Raw genomic sequence first — 20,000 nt, forward strand, 5'->3', positions numbered from 1 at the left:
GTTCAAATCCAATCATAATTAAGAAAAATAAACTTCCGTATCTGCCTGACTTGCCGAACAAGTTTCAGGCATGGATGTTCAATAGTCTTATCCTTAATTTTTCGAATCTGTAATTTGATTGGCCTTACCCTTTCTTTTTCTCTACAACCTGTCTTACAGACGTGATGTTGCTAGTCTCAGTCGTGACGATAAATACTATGCGTTCTTCAGGATTATTTGATCTATTCCCTGCTTCTTTTGTTCCAGCTCATTTCACGCGTTGATCTAGTGGTCATCATCAAACTGCTATTTTGTATCTCATTGTAATACAGCTTCCGATTCCAGTAGCTTCTTTCTAAGAACTGCAAACCTGCAGACTATTTTCCTCCTGTCTATAGCCTTCGTCTTTTCAAAACGAAAGTCAATAGGCATTTCTTGTCTTTGTATGTATGTATGTATGTATGTATGTATTTATGTATGTATGTATGTATGTATGTATGTATCTATGTCTCGCAAAAACTTTCAATAGAAGCGACGGATTTTCACGATATCGGTATCATTTTTAAGCTCGACCCTTTGGAAGACAAATATCGAAAAATTGGCAAAAAATATCAATTCCTTCACTCTCAACTAGGCATTTTTCTACAGGGAGGGGTCACTTTTTTCGAAAGTCATCGTCTCTTTTCGATTGTCTAGCCTTAATTTAAACCTACGTCACTTCCGGTTTGGTGATGGGTGCAACAGCTAACGCATTACGTTTTTCTGGGGTTTTTTTTTTCACTTTCTTTTCCTCTTTCGCAGTGTGGGTTCGAGCCTGCCTACTACCACTTTTTTTTTTTTTTTTTGCACTCGCAATTTTCCTTCTTTTTTGCACTCGCAATTTTCCTTCTTTTTTCTTTTTCTTTTTTTTTTTTTTGCTCAACCAACACCTTTACACAAACCTCCACTTTCTTTTCCACCTTTGTCATGAGTTCGAGCCTGCCTACTACAACATTTTTTTTTTTTTTTTGCTCAACACACACCTATAAACACCCAGGCAACGGCGGACACCAGGCTAGTGGGTTAATAAAGGAAAAAAATATAAATTTGAATAAATAAAAAAATAAAAATAAATGAAAACAATAAACTGGTAATTATATTGACTCACTCCGGTCAAAAAAAAACAAAAAAAAAACACTCATGTAATGCCCTTCCACCTTACCGAGAAAAGCTCCCTTAACCCTACCACTAGCATTAAGTTCGGATGGCAACAATCTTCTACTCGTCAGTTCAATCAATTTTTGTGTCAACATTTTAAAGTGCTCATGATTTTCGTTCCAATTGGTTGATCACAAATTTGCAGAATGTTAGCTAATGTCTGATAGATATTGTTAACATTTCATAAAAATTAGAATTTATCTGAGTTTTCACAAAGGGCATTCACCCCACTTTGCATTCAAGTTAAATATAACCCACATTCAAACTCTTTGCGCCTAAATAAATAAAGAACATTAATATTCGTTTTGTTTATAATTTTGAATTATTCTGAATTAAAAGTGACTATGATGTATCTCAAAATGATTAAAACAAAAAGGAAATGTTTCTGAATTTTTGAGATGATGATTGATAATTTGTATTATTCGGACTATTGCTCTCATCTTGAGTTTTATTCTCACAACGTTTGGGATGATATAATTCCCGACTTTCTTTAGGTCTATCATGTCTATACACCTGAAGAAGGTCGGAGATTACATCGGCAGAAACGTTGTAAGAATAAAACTCAAGATGAGAACAGTAGTCCTCATCCAAATACCACAAAAAGAAATAGCCTGCTTATAATAATAATAATAATAATAATAATAATAATAATAATAATAATAATAATAATAATAATAACTGGAAAAATACAACGAACAACAATAATGAAAAACCCTTGAATGTTGAGACTAATTCACACAAACCAAAAGCGTGGGCCAGACAAACTGCTGCAGAGACAAAACATGAAGCGCTACATGGAACCAAGAACATTGAAGTTATAAGTATACCTATAAGTTCTGTAACTCCACCCCCATCCCCCATTACCGCATCATTGTCCCCCCGCCCCCCTCAAAAATAAAAAGAGTGAAACCAAATAGCCAAGTAGTCAAAGAGGAAGGAAAGACCGAGAAATGAGCACTGACCAGACCTCCACTGTATAAGTGCGAAGAGAACTGGGACCTTGGGGAGGTTTATTGCCACTCAAATTCCAGAAAAGACCAATGGTCACTGCCAATGAGAAATCAATGGCAAGCAGCTGTTGCAATAATGCAAATTTATTTGCAAATGGTATCGAAAGAGGTAGAGAGTACTGGAAAATCTGGGGAGACTTGTTGTCACTCAGCTTCCAGGGAACACTACAGGCTGTATTCAATGAGATCATTGGTAACATGTGTGAAAGCTCCTTGAGAGCCAATAATAATAATAATAATAATAATAATAATAATAATAATAATAATAATAATAATATCATCATCATCATCATCATCATCATCATCATCATCATTCCTTGTTCATTATTTACTCCCTCTCCCTTTTCAGTTTTTTTTTTATGAACCAATTTTTTTTTCATTTGACAAATATATAAACACATGAGTACTACCATTAAAATGAGCGGAATTTTGTGCACAAGAATTTATTTTTCTACACATATTCACCAACATTCTCAATACACTTCTGCCAGTGATGAACGGTGGCTGTACATATTTTTTTATTTAAAAAGTTGAAGATCTACGAAAACAGGAGTGGTACCATTAGAACTAGTGACCTTTTTATGCTCCAGGATTTATTTTTCTACATAGTCACCACCATTCTCAATTTAATTTTGCTAGGAATTCAATGAAGAATCTCTGCTTCCAGCACATGTCCATAACAGGTGTTGCTTTCTTAAAGTCTTACACCGTCAATATCCGCAACAGAGAGATTAAACTTTCAGGTCGCGAATGCATAAGTTTACTCATCATAACAATGCAATACAATTTGCTAGAGAGAATTACGTGTTTATTATCATTATTATTTACTCATTAGGAGTTTTCATCATCAAAGATTTCTCTTCAAGAACAACTTGTGGTGTTCCCTGGAGTTTGAGTGACAACAAGTTTCCCCAGATTTTCAGTACTCTCCACCTCTTTTGATAACAGTTAAAAATGAATTTGTGTTATCGTAACAGCCGCTTACCATTGATTTCTCGTTGGCTATGACGATTGGTCTTCATTGGAATTTGGATGGCAATAAACTTCCCCAAAATCCCATTCCTCTTTGCACTCATCCAGTGGAGGTTTGGTTAGTGCTTTCTCTCCTCGATCTTTTCATCTTCCTTGACCCTCCTTGAATATTTTGTGTGGTATTGCTGCTGTTACTTTGGGGGGAGGGGAGGGGGCTATAACTTACAATTATACAATTTCAGTTTTTTTAAATTCTATGTAACGCTTCTTTATGTTTTACTTCTGCAGTAATTTCTATATGCCCGGTTAGCGCCTGTGACTCACGTGTATTAGTCTCTGCATTCAAGGATTCTCCTTAATATTTTAGCCGTTTTCATTATTCTTATCCACTGTATCTTCTCAGCCATTCTTCTTGTTCCAATTTCTTCCATTCTTTTTTCAATGTTTTTCGGAATTATTCCTCATGCTCCTACTATTATTGTTATTTTGATCATCTTCATCTCCTGTATTCCCTTCAACTCTCTGGCTAGCTCTGTGTATTATTATTATTATTATCATCATCATTATTATTATTATTATTATTATTATTATTATTATTATCATACTCACTAGGAGTTTTCACACAGGCCATTATCTAAGAATTCTCTTTGAAAACAGCCTATGGTGTTCCCTGAAATCTGGGTGACAACAAGTCTCCCCAGATTTTCAGTACTCTCCACCTCTTTTGACAACCTTTGCAAATTAATTTGTGTTATCACAATAGCCGTCTACTATTGATTTCTCATTGGTCTACACTGAGATTTAAATGGTAATAAGCCTTCCCAAGGTCCCAGTCCTCCTTGCACTCATCCAGCAGAGGTCTGGTAAGTGCTTCCTCTCCTTGGTTTTTCCATCCTTCTTGACCCTCCTTATTTATTTAGTTCATGATGACAAAATTATTATTATTATTATCATTATTATTATTATTATTATTTATTTATTTATTTAAATATTTAAGATTTTAGAGGGGGATCAGTTTTCTATATAAATTTAACATAGACTGATTATCCACTTCTGAACATCACCAAATTCTTTTCATCATTTTTCTGTGTACAGTTATCTATCATGTTAAAACATGCCCGGTTTATTTATTTATTTTTTTCAAATATTTTAGAGTTTGTAGGGGTGGGGATCACTTTCTAATATAAATTTAACGCAAACTGATTATCCATTTTATAGCCATCACCATTTTTTGTATGAAAGACAAAGGTGTGATCAAAAGTAAAAATAATTTTATTGAGTTTTTTACAATGTTCACAATTAAGAAAACTTTCTTTTTACAAAAGTAAATTGATTAACAAATTGAATAAAATTCATGAATTTGTTTTAAAAATAATCTTTCAAATTTGTATAAAATATTTTAGAGCAAAGGATCACTTTTTCTTAAATAAATGTAACGTAAAATAATCACCCAATTTCTAACTATCATCAATTTGAACCACTTTGCTTTCTGTGTACACGTTGCTTTAGTATTTTTGAGTATTTTTTTTTTACACATTTTTTTTTCTTTAAAATGTTAAGGCATTGCTGTAAAGGCTATACGTCAGGTGGAGGCGATAACGAGCTACAATTATTCTCCAGTTGCAGCTTGCATAGGCAAATTAGTGCGTTTGAAGTTCATTTGAGCATTGTTTCTGGCGGTACTCGAATGTGAGGATAACGGCATGGCTAGAACATATACATTCAGCAGACAAATGCTTCCAAATCACGCACATAAAAATTGTTTCAATATTAAGTAGAGAATTCACTACTACCTTGCTGAAATTAGTGAGTCGAAAGCACACTGTTCTTTACAACTATTGAAAAAAATTTATATCGTCGGTAAAAAAAGAACCGCCCTCCTCTCCGAATTGTTACTTTTGTCAAAGAAGACAACATAAAAAAAATTGGTTGCACTTTCCTTTTTTACAGTAATTTTCTGAAACTTGGTGATAGGCCAGAAATAAGTGATCAGTTTACGTTAATTTATATAGGAAAGTGATCCCTCATTGTAAAATCTAAAATATTGACTTTAAAAAAATAAAATTTTTAGCCACATACACGGTAAGTCTATATGGGAAAATGGACAAATTGATGATGGTCATAAAGTAGGTGGTCAGTTTACATTAAATTCACATAGCAAACTGGTCTTCCCTTTTGAAATACTGTGTATTATATTAGTATTTATTTGCTTCCCCGCGAGACCAAGATATGACACAAGGTCGTTTTTATTGTGAGTGAAAACCAGCTCCCCAAAAAGGGGTACTCTATCACTAGGCAAAAATAAAAACTGACTTAGTCAATGTAGGAGAAACCCTTCCATACTAAGGACAAATTAACTTATGTCTAGCATCAGAACAGATACTACACTGTGATCTTAGCTCAAAGGGCAGATCTATATCACATAAACTGGATCAAAACGTTTACTCTATTACTTATTAAGGTGCTTGTCCAGAAAAAAAAACGCATGCGAACAAAATAAATAAATAAATATAATAAAAACTAAAGGTAAAATTTCACATTAACTGCAACTCAACATCAACCTTTAAATTGACAACTTTTATCAGTTTTTGGGTATGCTGCAAACGAATATCATGTTCAAATTTGGTGCATACAAATAGTTTTCTGGATATTGGCATTTCTTTTCCGATCTCTATCGCTATTTCTACCATTATATAAAAGTAACTTTGTGTGTGTGTGTGTGTGTGTGTGTGTGTGTGTGCGAAACGGCTGAGCCTATCTTTTGTAAATTTCACACAAAGGTAATTTGTATGTCTGGCAACGTTCTTAGATATGTTTTTTACAGAAATTCATCCGATAAATATCAAAAATTAGAAAAGTCCGATCCTAAAAATAATCTTTTTTCTTCTAAGTAAAAAAGAATTTTTACAGGGGAATATTTTAGGTTGCACCGGTAAGGGAGATAATAAAATCTCGATAAATAATTTCTTTTTAGAAAAAACAGATTTGCTGACATCTGGAAACATAGCTCAGTTGTAGAAGATTCGACTACAGATCGAATGATCCCGTGTTCAACCCTGGGTGTACCTCACTATTTATTTCAATTTTTTCTTATTAATGAATTTGATTGACAATAAAAGGAGTACCATTTAAAATCGCCGCAATCATTTCTTTGTTTGCATATCTTAAGACTAAACATTCATCGTCAAGCCCAAACATCAGCTGACGTGATATTGTAAACAAACACAAATAGAAATTGATGAACGACATTATCATTATTATTTATTTATTTCGAATTAGTCCACCGGGCAAATTATTCCTCGTAATATCCTCAATAGAGGATTGATTCTATAATAATGCATACGGAATCTGCATAAATTAAAATATCATGTTTAAGCATATTGTACACTCGAGCAACATCAGACGTCCAGCTAGTGTATTAATAAATGTTAGTGGCAGTCGCCATTCTTAACATGGGGATAAGTGGGTGCTTTGTAACACGCATGTGCATTAGTATTTGTTCAATTGGGAAAAACATGGCCACCAGTGAAAACCTAATGGATTACATTGGATAATAATACAGATCTTAATATCCAGAAAACTACTTGTCTGCCCAAAATTTAAATGAGATATTCATTTTCAGCATCCCCGAAAAGTCATCAATTGAACGGTAAATGTTGAGTTGCAGTTAAAGTAAAAATATACTAAAATAAAGGAAAATCTGTATGATGTACGTACCCCTCATAGAGAGAAAAAGTTGTATACCAAAAATTACGTAAATTGATCAAGTAGTTTTATTTTTGAATAAGAAAACCAAATTTTATGACTAAACTACAAGGGACGATCTTGCAATGCCATCTTGAAAATATCTTATGAACAAGGGGGATAACTCCAAATCGAGATTTTAGAAAGCCCTTCTTTACAGGAGGAAGGAACATTGAAAAAAAAAAACTCGCTTTAAAATGTTTTATAAAAATAAAACTACTTGATTAGTTTGTTATTTTTAGTGAACAACTTTTTTTTCCATCACGGATATGTACATCATACAAAGTTTTTTTTTTTTTTTTTTTTTTTTTCTCATTGCAGGGGCATTCTGGATAAGCACCTTTTTTTTTTTTTAATTATTAAATGACTATTTTGAGATTTCCAAGTTTGGGAAAGAGGCACCTGAATATCAAAGGTTACATCGGTCGAAACGTTGTGAATATAGCAACCAACATCTATTATTGATTTAACCATAATAGTAGTCCGAATAATACTGTAACCTGGATATAAAAGACTTCTTCTCCAGTCCCTACAACTCTCTTATATCAGGGTTACACTTATATCCAGAGCTCTTACATCTGGGTTACACTGTACATTAACAAGGCTCTAATTTGGAACCAGAGAAAATTTTCTCTATCTGCGTTTCTTATATTTGGGTCTCTTATATCCGGGTTACACTGCCAAGTATCAGTCTGTATATAAGAAAATTCTGAAACATAAAATTATCAATAAAATGTTGGTATTTTTTACAAACTGCCCCAGCCCAGCGCAGATAAACACCCTCAACCTCCAAATGTTAAGAGCAGCTTTATTCCGAAAGCCGTTCTTAACATAACGAGGTTGGAAGTGTTTATTCTAAATATTAATCTGCTACTTATGTAAAATACGGACCGTGCTGAAAAAAAACTTATATAAAAATCGATTTTTAACACGAGGAAGGCGTATTCTGTACTTTCGCCTGATAATTTAATAAATAAGATACGATAAAAATAAAAGTAAACTGGAAAATCCTATCCCGAAAATAATACAGTCTGTATTCTGCATAAGTACTGTGAATGAAACTAAATGACTCGCAACACATAAAAAGCAAAAATAGAGTATAATAAAACAAATCAAAAAGGCATGTAAATACGAAAGTTCGGCTAAGAAATCCAACATTTTTTTTTTTATCTCGCGTACAAATCTGTCTTTATAACTAGTCAAATAAATAAAGTAATAGACGCGTTCTTACTTAAGATAACTATAATAATAAAATATGAAGTTACTTTTCGTTTTTGAAATTTTTAGAATTTAGAAAAACAAATACATATTAATCTTCTTCTTTTTAATCTCGACCCACAAGATATAAATATACGAATCTATCACTGTAGATTTCAAAACAATGTCAACAAAAATAATAAAGAAAAATACATCACTGTGAGATAATTTTTTCCAAATATCTATATATACATATATTTGTAACCTTTCGAAGTTGATCACCTTTATTTTTTGTTTTCTTTGGTTTAATATTCGGCAAGGGAATATAAAAATGATTTTTCATAACTATAGCAGCAGCAGCACTACTAACCGATTTATTATTTGATGACTTATGAATTACGTTTCAAAAACACTAGAACGTTGCTGAGGAGGAAAGAAATTTGTGACGAAGCGTAATTTTTTTTTTCTCTTATCTCATATTTCAAGAAATACTTTTCTGATAATGTAATAATTAATTTAATTTAATAAACGTCAATGAAATTAGTGAAGGATGTACCATGAATTTAGAAAATATAGAAATTAAATCCACTTATTTCATTACAACGTTTTATTTTCAGTTTGAGATATATTTTTTCTTCATGTAAGATGCTAATTTAAAATATGAATGGAAACTGCACTGCACTCACTGCACGCACCACTTTTGGCTAGGAACAAAATGTAGTATTTGTTTTTATATCTCCGGTCAGTGAATGAGAGGTCTCTCTAGACTAAGGCAATTTTTTTATGTGCGTCCGAATCTAGACTGTTCCTTTTCGTTTTTTCCCCAACCACCTTGCGTCTAAACTTATCCATCATGGGAAGACAAGTAAATAATAAGGATTAGACTACAACAACAACACTACAATCCTATTGAACGAATTATTTGAAAAATAATGTCTTGATAAATATATATATATATATATATAATTTTAGTTTGGCCTTAGGTTCTCATGAAGTTGTTGTCTCCCTGTCTCTAACAAATAATCTAACCAGGAAATAAATAAAAAATTATTTGCAACAAATTTCAATCCCATCGAATTTTAATTATAAAAATTAATATAAGACTGATAAGACTAACAATATCGCCATTTAGTTTAGAACAAAGTGCAGTATCTGTTCTTATACTACACTTTAATCTGTCTTATGCTCGGTCAGTGAAAGAGAAATCCTTCTAGACTGAGGCAATTTCCCTTTTTGTCCCAATCCAGATGGCCCCTTTTGAGGGAGCTGGATTTTCCAAACATTAAAACCGACCCATAGCTAACTGTCCCCGTGAGGAGATAGGTAAATAGAAGCTTATGTTCTTGGCTTTTGGGGTTAGAAGCAAAGTGTAATATATGTTTTGATACTACTTCATTTGATCTGTCCTCGGTCAGTCAAGGAGAAACCCTTCTAGCCCGAGGCAATAAAAAATTGTTCAAATCTAGAGTGAAACTGGATTTTCTACACATTAAAACGGAACATTTGTCAAACTGTCCGTGGAGAGACAAATAAATAGGGACTAACAATACTTAAAAATTGATTGGAAGGGAAGAAACATGTTCAGTTCTTTTATAAGACAGGGGCGCATGTGAAAATTCATTCTCTTTTGTACAGAGAAGGCACTAAATACTAAAACTTTGTCTTTAAATTTCTTTAAAATTCCAGACAAAAAATTACTCTCTAATCAACAGTTTAAAGGCTTCAAAATCATTTTCGAATTTCGAGCTATCATAAATTCTAGACAGTGTTTTTGAAGTCCCTATTTACTTGGCTCCACACGAGTACATATTGAAACACAGAGTCGGTTTTTAATGTAGAGAAAATCCAGCTCTGAATTGGGATAAAAATAAAAGTTGCCTGAGTCTAGAAGGATTCATTGGCCGAGGGTATCAAAAAGTTAATTTGTGGCTGGAATTAGTATTCGTGTTTCTAAACCAAAGAAAATAAAAACATGAATTTTCGCTGGCGCTCCTGTTGTATCAAAGAACAACCCAGTTTTCTGCACTAAATGTGATGACGAAAGATTGGCATCGTTTGCTTCCACGTCATTTTTAGGTTATCTTTGTTTTTGACGTTTATTTGTCCTTTCTTTTCTTTGCCTTTTTTCTTTTGGGATTATTCGATAGTTAAATGCCTCGGCCGCCAACAAACCCAGACTTCGTCATCTCCCGTAATCATCCTCATTGATGAGAAAAGGAAAGAAGGAGAGGGAGGGAGGAAGAGAGAGAGAGAGGGAGAGGGTAGGGGTTAATCAAAACAGCAGGAGTAGTTAATCGGCATCTTCGTCTCTGTCTCTGTCTCTCTCTTTCTCTCTCTCTCTTTCTATCTCTCTCTCTCTCTGTCTCTCTCTCGACCCCTAGTAAAGAAATTAATGTGAATGAATGAAAATAAAATGATTTTATTGATAAATAATTGGAATGATGATGGCGAGGAGGAGGAGGAGTAAACGTAGAAGAAAAGGAAAAAAAAAACGAATAACTAATAAACATTCACTTTTTTATTTCCTTTCTTTCTTTCTCCTCGCCCTCTCTTTGTTAACTCCGTTTCTTTCTTTCTGTCTCCTTTATCTGTTATTCCTTTTCCTTTTCTTTCCTACTCCTCGTCTTCTCTCTTTTTCTGTTTCTTCCCTTCTCTTATTACCTTCCATATTCTTTTTATTTCTTTCCGTCTTTTTCCTTTCCATATTACTGCTTCTTTTCTTTACTCGCTAACACTCTCTTTCTTTACTGCCTTTCTTCTCTCTCTCTCTCTCTCTCTCATTTTCCCCTATCCGCTTTCTCTGGTCTTTTCTTTCTCTTTCCTCTTATCTCTGTTTATTTCCTTCTTTATTCTTTACCTTCCCCCTCTCTTCCCCTGTTTATTCTCCTGTCTTTCTTCTGTCCTCTCCTCCCCTTTCTTCATTTCTTTAGCATTTCTTTCTCTATCTCTGCTTTCCATTTTTTTAAATCTTTTTTCTTTCTCTCTCGCCCTTTCTTTAATGCCCGCCTTCCTCATCGCCCTTTCTTTCCTTTTCTTTCTCTCTCTTAATAAACTTAACGCAACAACTAGGAATGACGCCTTCTTCATCCATTCATCCAACATCCACTCCTTTCTTCCTTCATCCAAGTATGTACCCTCACAACTAAAGAAAAAAGAAAAAAAAATCAGTAAAAAAAAAGGCAAAAATATGCAATAATAATATTTATTTTTATTTTTATTATTATTATTTGACAAGAAGATTAGATGACTCGAAAAAAAAAAAGAAACAAACAAACAAAAAAAAAACACTAAACAAAAATCCAATTCTTAAAAATCTCTACTGCCCCGCATATTTCCATCAATGAATTTTAATATTTTTACTTGTCCCCAAATTTCCAGCAAACACGCATATTATCTAAGAAAACATTTTTTTCGCTTACCATTATTTAATTATTATGACATAATTTTAATTGCTTCACAATAATAATAACATTTTACAAAATTCGGTAAGATTTTTTTGTTATCGTTGTAAACATTTTCTGCTATGTCGTATGCCCCGAAAATATTTGTTGTTATTTTTATGTTGTTGATTAGTGAGAAGATTCGCCGTATTAATTATTGTTTATTTTCATTTTATTTAAATTGTTACATGTCTCTTGGTATTGTCAGTCTTGCTTTGTATTAATTTTGTTTAAAAATAACTTAAGTACATGTATGTGTGTAACCTCCTTCTTTAATAGTAAATTGTGACTTTTATTATTTATTTCAACGTGCGTTTTTAGAGAAAAAAAAACTAGCGAAAGATGACAGAAATAAAAGTATGTATTTTTCAAAAAATATCTATATTTTGAGATTGTTTTTTTTTTGTTGCGAAATTAAAAATAAAAATATACCGAATATTTGTTAAAAATAGCAAATAGTTGAATCATTTTTTTTTTTACACATATCCTTATATCTAAATTTTAAATCCAATTTTAAAGTCTTTTATGTCCGAATTAATAGAGAAAATTCTAATTCTAATTAAAAAAATAGACAAAAATATATTTTTCATTGAATATTTTAATTGCTATATTTTAATAATTATTATACTTTCTTATCGACCACCTGATATGGAAGAATCCGAGAAGGAATATCGAAAAATGGAATCGGAAAGACCAAAAATAAACATGGGATTTCTTCTTATTTCTTTAACGGATTTCGCCATAATTATGTTATTCTTTAATGTCATTCTTGTTATAAATAATAATAATAAATAACTGTTATTTATTATATCCGTTTCATTAAAGATTTCCGATGATTTCAATTGCATTAATGCTTATTTGTGTTCCGATATGGAGAAAGAATTCCGATCCGCCGATATTGGATTTTTTCCGTTTACAACCCAACTACTAGCCCGGCTTGTCGGTTGTTGAAAAAAAAAAAGCCGAATAAAACCTGCAAATTAAAGTCATCAAATAAAACAAGCCAAAATAAGAATTAATTGAAACGTATATTTTATATAAGAATTATTAATTCGTTTTATTGGGGATGGGAATAAAACTATTTCTTTGGGATTTGTCTTCGTAATCAACATGGAATGTCTTTTCGTCTGCTTCTTCTTCGACTGCCGGTTGCACGTCGACTGCTTTTCGTTTTTTTTTTTTTTTTTTTTTTTTGTTTAGTTAGAAATCCTCAAAATCGAATAGATCAATAAATTTATCTTCATCTTCTTTCTTTTCTCTCATGCAGACCAAAATGCTTTGAAATTTGATAAAGTTTCAAAAAGCACGAAAGAAAAGAAAAGAAAGAACGCACCTGCATGCACCAAGTGACATGAGTCGATCTCATGTCTCAGTCAACAGCGCAAATTGGTAGATTATTTTCAGCATATCTCGGAGCAAAGTGTAGTACCTGTCCTGATTCTACTATTCACCTTGGCTGTCTTTGGTCGGTGAAGTAGTACTGCAGAAGTCCTTCTAGACTGAGGCATTTTTTATGTTTGACCCAAGCCAGAGTTCCGCTTCTGGGGAGCTGATGTTTTTGTTTTTTGTTTTCTCCTTTACATTAAAAACCGGCCTTCTGTTTTTCACAGTCTTAGTGCGGAGGCAATTAAAGAATAGCTAGAATAATTTAAATATTTTAATTTTGGAAAACATGCCATTGTCGGTGAGTGTAGTGTACACGCTGTGTTTGGAAAATCAGGAAAATATGTTAAAAATTGAAAATAAATAAATAAAACACTATTACTACTACTCGTGATACTGTTTTTACTCTATTGACACAAAAAAAAAAACGAAAACAAAAAAGCGAGAATAAGTTGACAATTTCACACGTTTTTTTTTTTTTTTCTAAACATGTCATTAACAATAAACATTTATACGAGGGGGGGCACCCGATATTTATTGTACAGAATTAGTTAACAGAGCCTATTTACTTGCCTCCCAACGAGGGCAAAGTTTAATGCAAGGTCGGTTTTTAATGTGGTGACTGATAATCTAGCTCCCTCAAAACGAGGCCCTCTGGCTGGATTATGTACAAAATAAAAATTATCTCAGTCTAGAACTCTATTTACTTACCTCCCCACGAGGACAGAGTTAAACACATGGTCAATTTTTAATGTGAAGAAAAATCCATCTCCCCAAACTAGATCATGTTGAATTGGGGCAAAATATCATTTTCCCACCCTTTGACTGAGGACAAAACAGATACTATATTTTGTATTATTGAGTTTCAAATAAAAACAAAAAAACTCAATTGGTACTTATGGGTAATTGTACCGTGCTGAAATAATAACGTTATTATTTAGAAAGCCATTCTTAACATAAGGAGGGGACGGTTTTTGTAACTATTCTGTACTTTTACCTAACAATTTAATAATTATTTTGGGAGGGGGGGGGGGGCAAAGTGCCGTATTTGTTCTTATTTTGTTTTCTTGGTGAGTGAAAGAGCAATCCTTCTAGACTGGGGCAATTTTAATTTTTGTCCGAATCCAGAGTAACCCTTTTATGAAAACGGGATTTTCCACACATTGAAAATCGACTTTTTGTCCGACTCTTCCCACATGGGGAGTTTTCTCCTTTAGTCTAAGGTAGAACAGTTACTACGCTCTGAATTATTTATTCATGAGCAAAAAAAAAAAAAAAAATTTACTTACAAGACAATAAAAAATGTGGTGGCATCCAACTATTATTTTGACTAATTCATCTAATCATTATACTCAGGTACTACAGTTTGATCTTAGCCCGAAGGACAACGATATTTACCGTTTAGTTCCCCACGAAGTAGGGAGTGCTTATTACCTGTCGTTTGAATGGTCCCCATACGCGAGGGAATGCCGAGAGAGGTATAAAAATATTTCCGTTCCCTGTTCTAGAGTGTTCTTTTGAGGCGGCTCAATTAAATCGACATTGTGTCTTACTTTGCCCTCGTGGGGAGGCAAATAAATAGAGACAACATTAGCAGCTCATTTCGGATGAGTGATGGATGGATGGATCTATTGGCTGTATCTTGGTGCGCCCTCACTTAAAAGAATCTACAGGTACTTTTGTTTCTATCTAGTTCCCTTGTATAGGGAAATTAGAAACCTCATCCCTACATTAAAAATCTGCCTAAATTTTTAATGCAATCCAGAGCGCACCTTTCTGCGAAGAATGTTATTTTTCTCCACATTAAAAACCGACTTTGTGTTTAAGTTGACCCTTGTAGCGACCGATGCAAGTCAAGAGAGGCAGAAATCGCTTTTAGCTATAAGATCAAAGTGTATTTTGTATAAGATTTTTTCAAGAAAATAAACTATATAAATAAGATCAAAGTGTAGTATCTGTTCTGATACAGCACCTCCCACCTCATCTGTCCGTCCGTCGGTCAGTGGAGAGGAAATCCTTCCTTGTCTCAATCCAGAATGCCTCTTTTTTTGGGGGGGGGGGGAGAGCGAACAACCTGTTTTCCTCTAATTAAAAACCAGCCTCGTTTCTAACTTGGTCCTCGTGGCTATGCAAATAAGCAGGGGCAGCAGAAATCTATGAGTTGAAGAACCATTTTACGTCGTCTTTGATCCCCACTGAGTGTGCCTCATTGTTATCTAAACGGTCATTCACAAAAAAATGTGGCTTTTTTATGAATCTAAATAAAATACGCACGCATTAGCATTACACGCACGTGCGTATTCCATGTTAGAAGTGGTGCTTTCTTTTTTGAGAAATTGATTTTAAATAAATGTTTCCAATTCTTATAATTATATAGTGCAGTGGAGTGCTGCACTGCAGTGCACATTAACACACTCTGGTAAATAACCACACACACACAGTGAATGAAATTCTACTTTTTAGGCGATTACATGTGAACACGAAAATCTTGTGAAAAGCAACGCCTGAAAAGCACTTACTTTTATAATGGGGTATCAATTTTGTATTAAAAATCTGCATAATGATAATTTATTGAACGTTTAATTTCCTGGTTATTCTAACGTTTTAGGGCAGTTAACCAATTTTTTGTGCTATATGAAATAAATCCTGTACCGCTTTTTTTTTTTTTTTTTTTCGGGTGGTGAATATTTTATTTAAGATATTATTTGTGGTTTTACAACCTTGCAACTCGGACTCAGTTTTACTGGGAAAATTCATTTGCCAAAATGATTCCCCACTCTAAATTATACAATTCATTTTTGTTCTTCTTTCCAACAAGTTTTTCAGGATGTTCATACGTAATCGCTTAAAAAGATAGAATATCGGTTTCCCTTTTGGGGTAGGGGTGATTTCACTGAGGGTGTTAATCTACAAAAAAAAAAAAAAAAAAAAAAAAAAACTTCATTTTAGTTAGATGCATTTTTTTTTAGAGTTAACAAACAATTTATTCAAGGTAATCGTTATTATTATTATTATTATTATTATTATTATTATTATTATTAATAATTAATTAATTTATTTTTTACTAATTTGTTTCTACACAGACTATCACCAAAGATTTCTCATCGAGATCAACCTGTGGTGTACTGGTGTTCTCAGAATTCTGAATAACAATAAGTCTCCCCAGATTTCTAATACTCTCCACCTCTTTTCGATGACTTTTGAAAATAAATTTGCGTTATCGCAACAGCCATTTACCATTGATTTCTCGCTAGCAATGGCCATTAATCTTCACTGAAATTTGGGTGGCAGTAAGACTCCGCAAGCTTCCAGTCCTTTCGCACTCATCCTGTCGAGGTCCAGTTAGTGCTTTCTCTTCTCGGTCTTTCCACCCCCCTTGACTCTTCACGACTATTTGGTGTGGGGGGGGTATGTTGATGTCGACACTTTTTATACGACCTCCGTTTTCTTCATTCTATGTGGTGTTTCTCAATGTTTTTCTTTTATCGTTTTACTACTACTACTACTACGACTACTACTACTACTACTACCACCACCATTATTATTATTATTATTATTATTATTATTATTATTATTATTAATGGGAGAGATTAGAATCAGAGGGATAACTGAAATGATACAGCGCATAACAATAATGAAAACCAAAACTGCATAAATATTAAGGAAAACCCTTGAATGCGGAGACTAACACACATGAACTACAGGCACAAACTTGACATACAGAAACGACTACAGATGTAAAACACATGGAATCATGAAAACTGAAACGGTATAATTGTAAGTTTTGTGTATGTGTGTGTATGTTAGCATAAACTAGCACCACACCAAATAAGTGAGGAGGGTCAAAGACCGAAGGAAGACAGCACTAGCCAGACCTCCGCTGGTTGAGTGCAAAAAGGAATGGGACCTTGGTGAGGCTTATTGACACCAAATTCCAGTGAAGATGAATGGTCGCTACCAACAAGAAATCAATGGTAAGCGGCTGTTGCAATAACGCCAATTCGTTTGCAAAGGTTATCGAAAGAGGTGAAGAGTACTGGAAATCTGGGGAGACTTGCTGTCACTCAGACTCTAGAGAACACCACAAGTTGTTCTCAAAGAGAAATCTTTGATGATGGCGTGGGGTGCGCTCCTAATGAATAAATAATAATAAAATAAATAAACATGCACTATATATATATATATATATATATATATATATATATATATATATATATACTCCTTTGTATTTGGATTTTTTGTGTATTGATATTTATCATACAAACTCTTTCTCTATCTATTTAAAAAGAAAATAAAACTTTGTTATATATAGGTAGTGGAATTGCATTCATCTGCAAAAGAGCTAGCTAATTTGCATATTCTTTTAAACATTCATTTTAATTATAATACTTTTTTCCCTTTTCTTAAAAGATAATTATCTTTAGTTAATTATTACGTGTAATTATATTCATGCAGATATTCTACATGATTTATACTTGCGTAAAAAGGTAATAATAAACACAAACCTCTTTCTATATACATTTATGTATGCGTATGTATATATATATATATATATATATATATATATATATATATATATATATATATATATATATATATATATATAGAGAGAGAGAGAGAGAGAGAGAGAGAGAGATATTTGTTTTTAAAAAATTGCTTACCAAACTCCTCTGTCAGTTTTTGGTCTACAGACATGAAACTTAATATATAGGGTATTCAAACTCATGCAAAACTTTATATTTGGGTTTTAGCCGGGGAAAATCGGTGCAAAAGATTGAAAATTTTGAAAATGGAATTTTCCAGGTGAGGGTTGAATGAAAGTATTATGAATATGCATGCGTAACATAATAGCTATTGGTTTATGTTTTAATTTTTAACCCTGTAGCAAACATGTCTTCATGGCTCAGGCATTAACGTCAAAGGAAAAAGTAAATCGTAAGCTAAGCGTTTTGGTTTTGGTTCTCGGTGGTGGCACACGAGTCATTTATTTTATTTATTTTTTTTTTTAACTTTTTAAATAATTACTATATATTGGGCCCAATATATAATAATAATAATAATAATAATAATAATAAATACAAAGTCTGCATTTATCAAAATATCATATTTAAGCGTATTATACGACCGGGCAATGCCGGGCGGCCTGCTAGTATATATATATATATATATATATATATATATATATATATATATATATATATATATATATATGTTGGTACAAAAATAATGTCGTTTTATGGTTGAACGACAAAAACGACATTATTTTCACCAACCTAATATATATATATATATATATATAAAGCTGAACGTCTGTGTGTGTGTCTTGTCACGGATAGGCTCCTATATGGTTGACTATCTTAGAAAATTGATCACATATAATGATAGATATATCGATACACAGGAATGGGTATATTTGATCTGGCATAATGATGATTCATTAAAATTATGGGGTCTGCTTACGCGCCTGGTCCACAAAGTATGGAAATAAAAAATTTAAAAATTAAAAAAAAACAAACGTTTACACGTGTTTTTGATATAAATGTACATAATAATACTTTGATAAGTATGTTTTAACTTAAATAAGGATAGTATAATAAAATTATGAGGTCTGCGTTCGCGCCTGGCCTCCATAGAATAGAAATAGGCACAAACTTTAATAAAGACTTTTCATATCTATCTGCGTAAGTATACTTTGATAATTATGTTTCAGTTTGAAGAAATATGGTATAATAAAATTATGGGGTGTTCGTTCGCGCCTGACCCCCAAAGAATGGACTTATGTCACAAAGTTTAACAAGGTTTTTTAATAAAGATCCACAGAATATTGTGATAAGTGTTTCAGTGTGAACAGGTATGGTATAATAAATTATGGGGTTTATCTATTTTATTTTTACTTTCATCATATTTTGCTTTGGTTTTGATACCCTCAAATTCGAACCTATCTCTTTACAACCCTCCCTTTTCATAACCTATCATACTTTCATAAATCAGAGTTCATTTTCTGTAGGTTGTTTTTGAACCCAGTCAACAACGGGTACTTTTGCTAATATATATATATATATATATATATATATATATATATATATATATATATATATATATATATATATATATAATCCTTCCTTACCCAAATAAATCATTTATTAAATAACATTTGTTTTATTTTAGCGAGTCAGTGTAGAATTGACTATAAATAACTAAATAACGGAATTCCTAACGTGTGTTGCACCACATGCCAACAATAAGGAAGAAGAAGGAAGCATTTGCAGACCAGACACTCACAACTGCATTCTCATCTTCATCTTCTCCGCCTCTGTTTATTATTTTAATTTTATTTATTTTCTGTTTGTTGTTGTTGTCGGCCGCCGATGTTGTGTGTGATAATGTGGAAGAATGCATGCGTTGTAATAGCAACGTCACTTCTTCAAACTACTTGCTTTCCCCCTTTCCCCTTCACCTTTCTTCTTCGTATTGCTATATGATGATATTTCCTCCTAGCTCTTTCTCTTTCTAATGTTGACACCCTCTCTCTCTCTCTCTCTCTCTCTCTCTCTTTCTCTCTCTATTTACGCTCTCGTTTTCTATTTAGAAACCTCGTTGTCTCTATCTCTACACTTCACACTTTCTGTCTGTCACCCTCTCTCTCTCATCTTTACGCTCTCTTTCTCTTTCGTCTTTATGCTATCTCTCTCTCTCTCTCTCTCTAGCTTCCTCGTTATCTTTACGCTCTCTCTCTCTCTCTCTCTCTCTCTAGCTTCCTCGTTGTCTTTACGCTTTCTCTCCCTCTCTCTCTCTCACACACACACACACACACACACATTTTCTCATCTTTACATATTCTATGTCTCGTATTTACTTCTTTTCCGTCTCTTTCTTTCTTTCTTTCTTTCTTTCCGGTCCCTGCCACTGCCGATATCAGTTGTTGGACCAGTTCAGTCATCAAACCAGCCGTGTCATCCGTCCTACACATCCACTACCATTTTTACTACTACTACTACTTCATTCATTTTCCAGTCACAACCCACCATCCACCCTATCCGCCACATCGAACGAACCAAAGAACGTGTCTTGTCTGTGT

At 33.1% G+C, this 20,000-nt stretch overlaps 2 long non-coding RNA genes across 2 annotated transcripts in view; one reads left to right on the plus strand and one right to left on the minus strand.

The window, feature by feature from the left end:
• Positions 1 to 8,976, minus strand: part of LOC145279859 (uncharacterized) — a 9,442-nt gene extending 466 nt beyond the window's left edge. Inside the window, exon 1 of the long non-coding RNA XR_013868472.1 lies at positions 8,786 to 8,976. This is a non-coding gene — a long non-coding RNA (uncharacterized LOC145279859). The remainder of the gene's footprint in view (positions 1 to 8,785) is intronic.
• Positions 1 to 20,000, plus strand: part of LOC145279857 (uncharacterized) — a 640,184-nt gene that overhangs the window by 8,983 nt on the left and 611,201 nt on the right. The gene's annotated exons all lie outside the window — the stretch shown is intronic.

Source organism: Euprymna scolopes, chromosome 7 (genome assembly GCF_053919585.1).
Source record: "Euprymna scolopes isolate OS-2025 chromosome 7, ASM5391958v1, whole genome shotgun sequence".
NCBI classification, from domain to species: Eukaryota; Metazoa; Mollusca; class Cephalopoda; order Sepiida; family Sepiolidae; genus Euprymna; species Euprymna scolopes.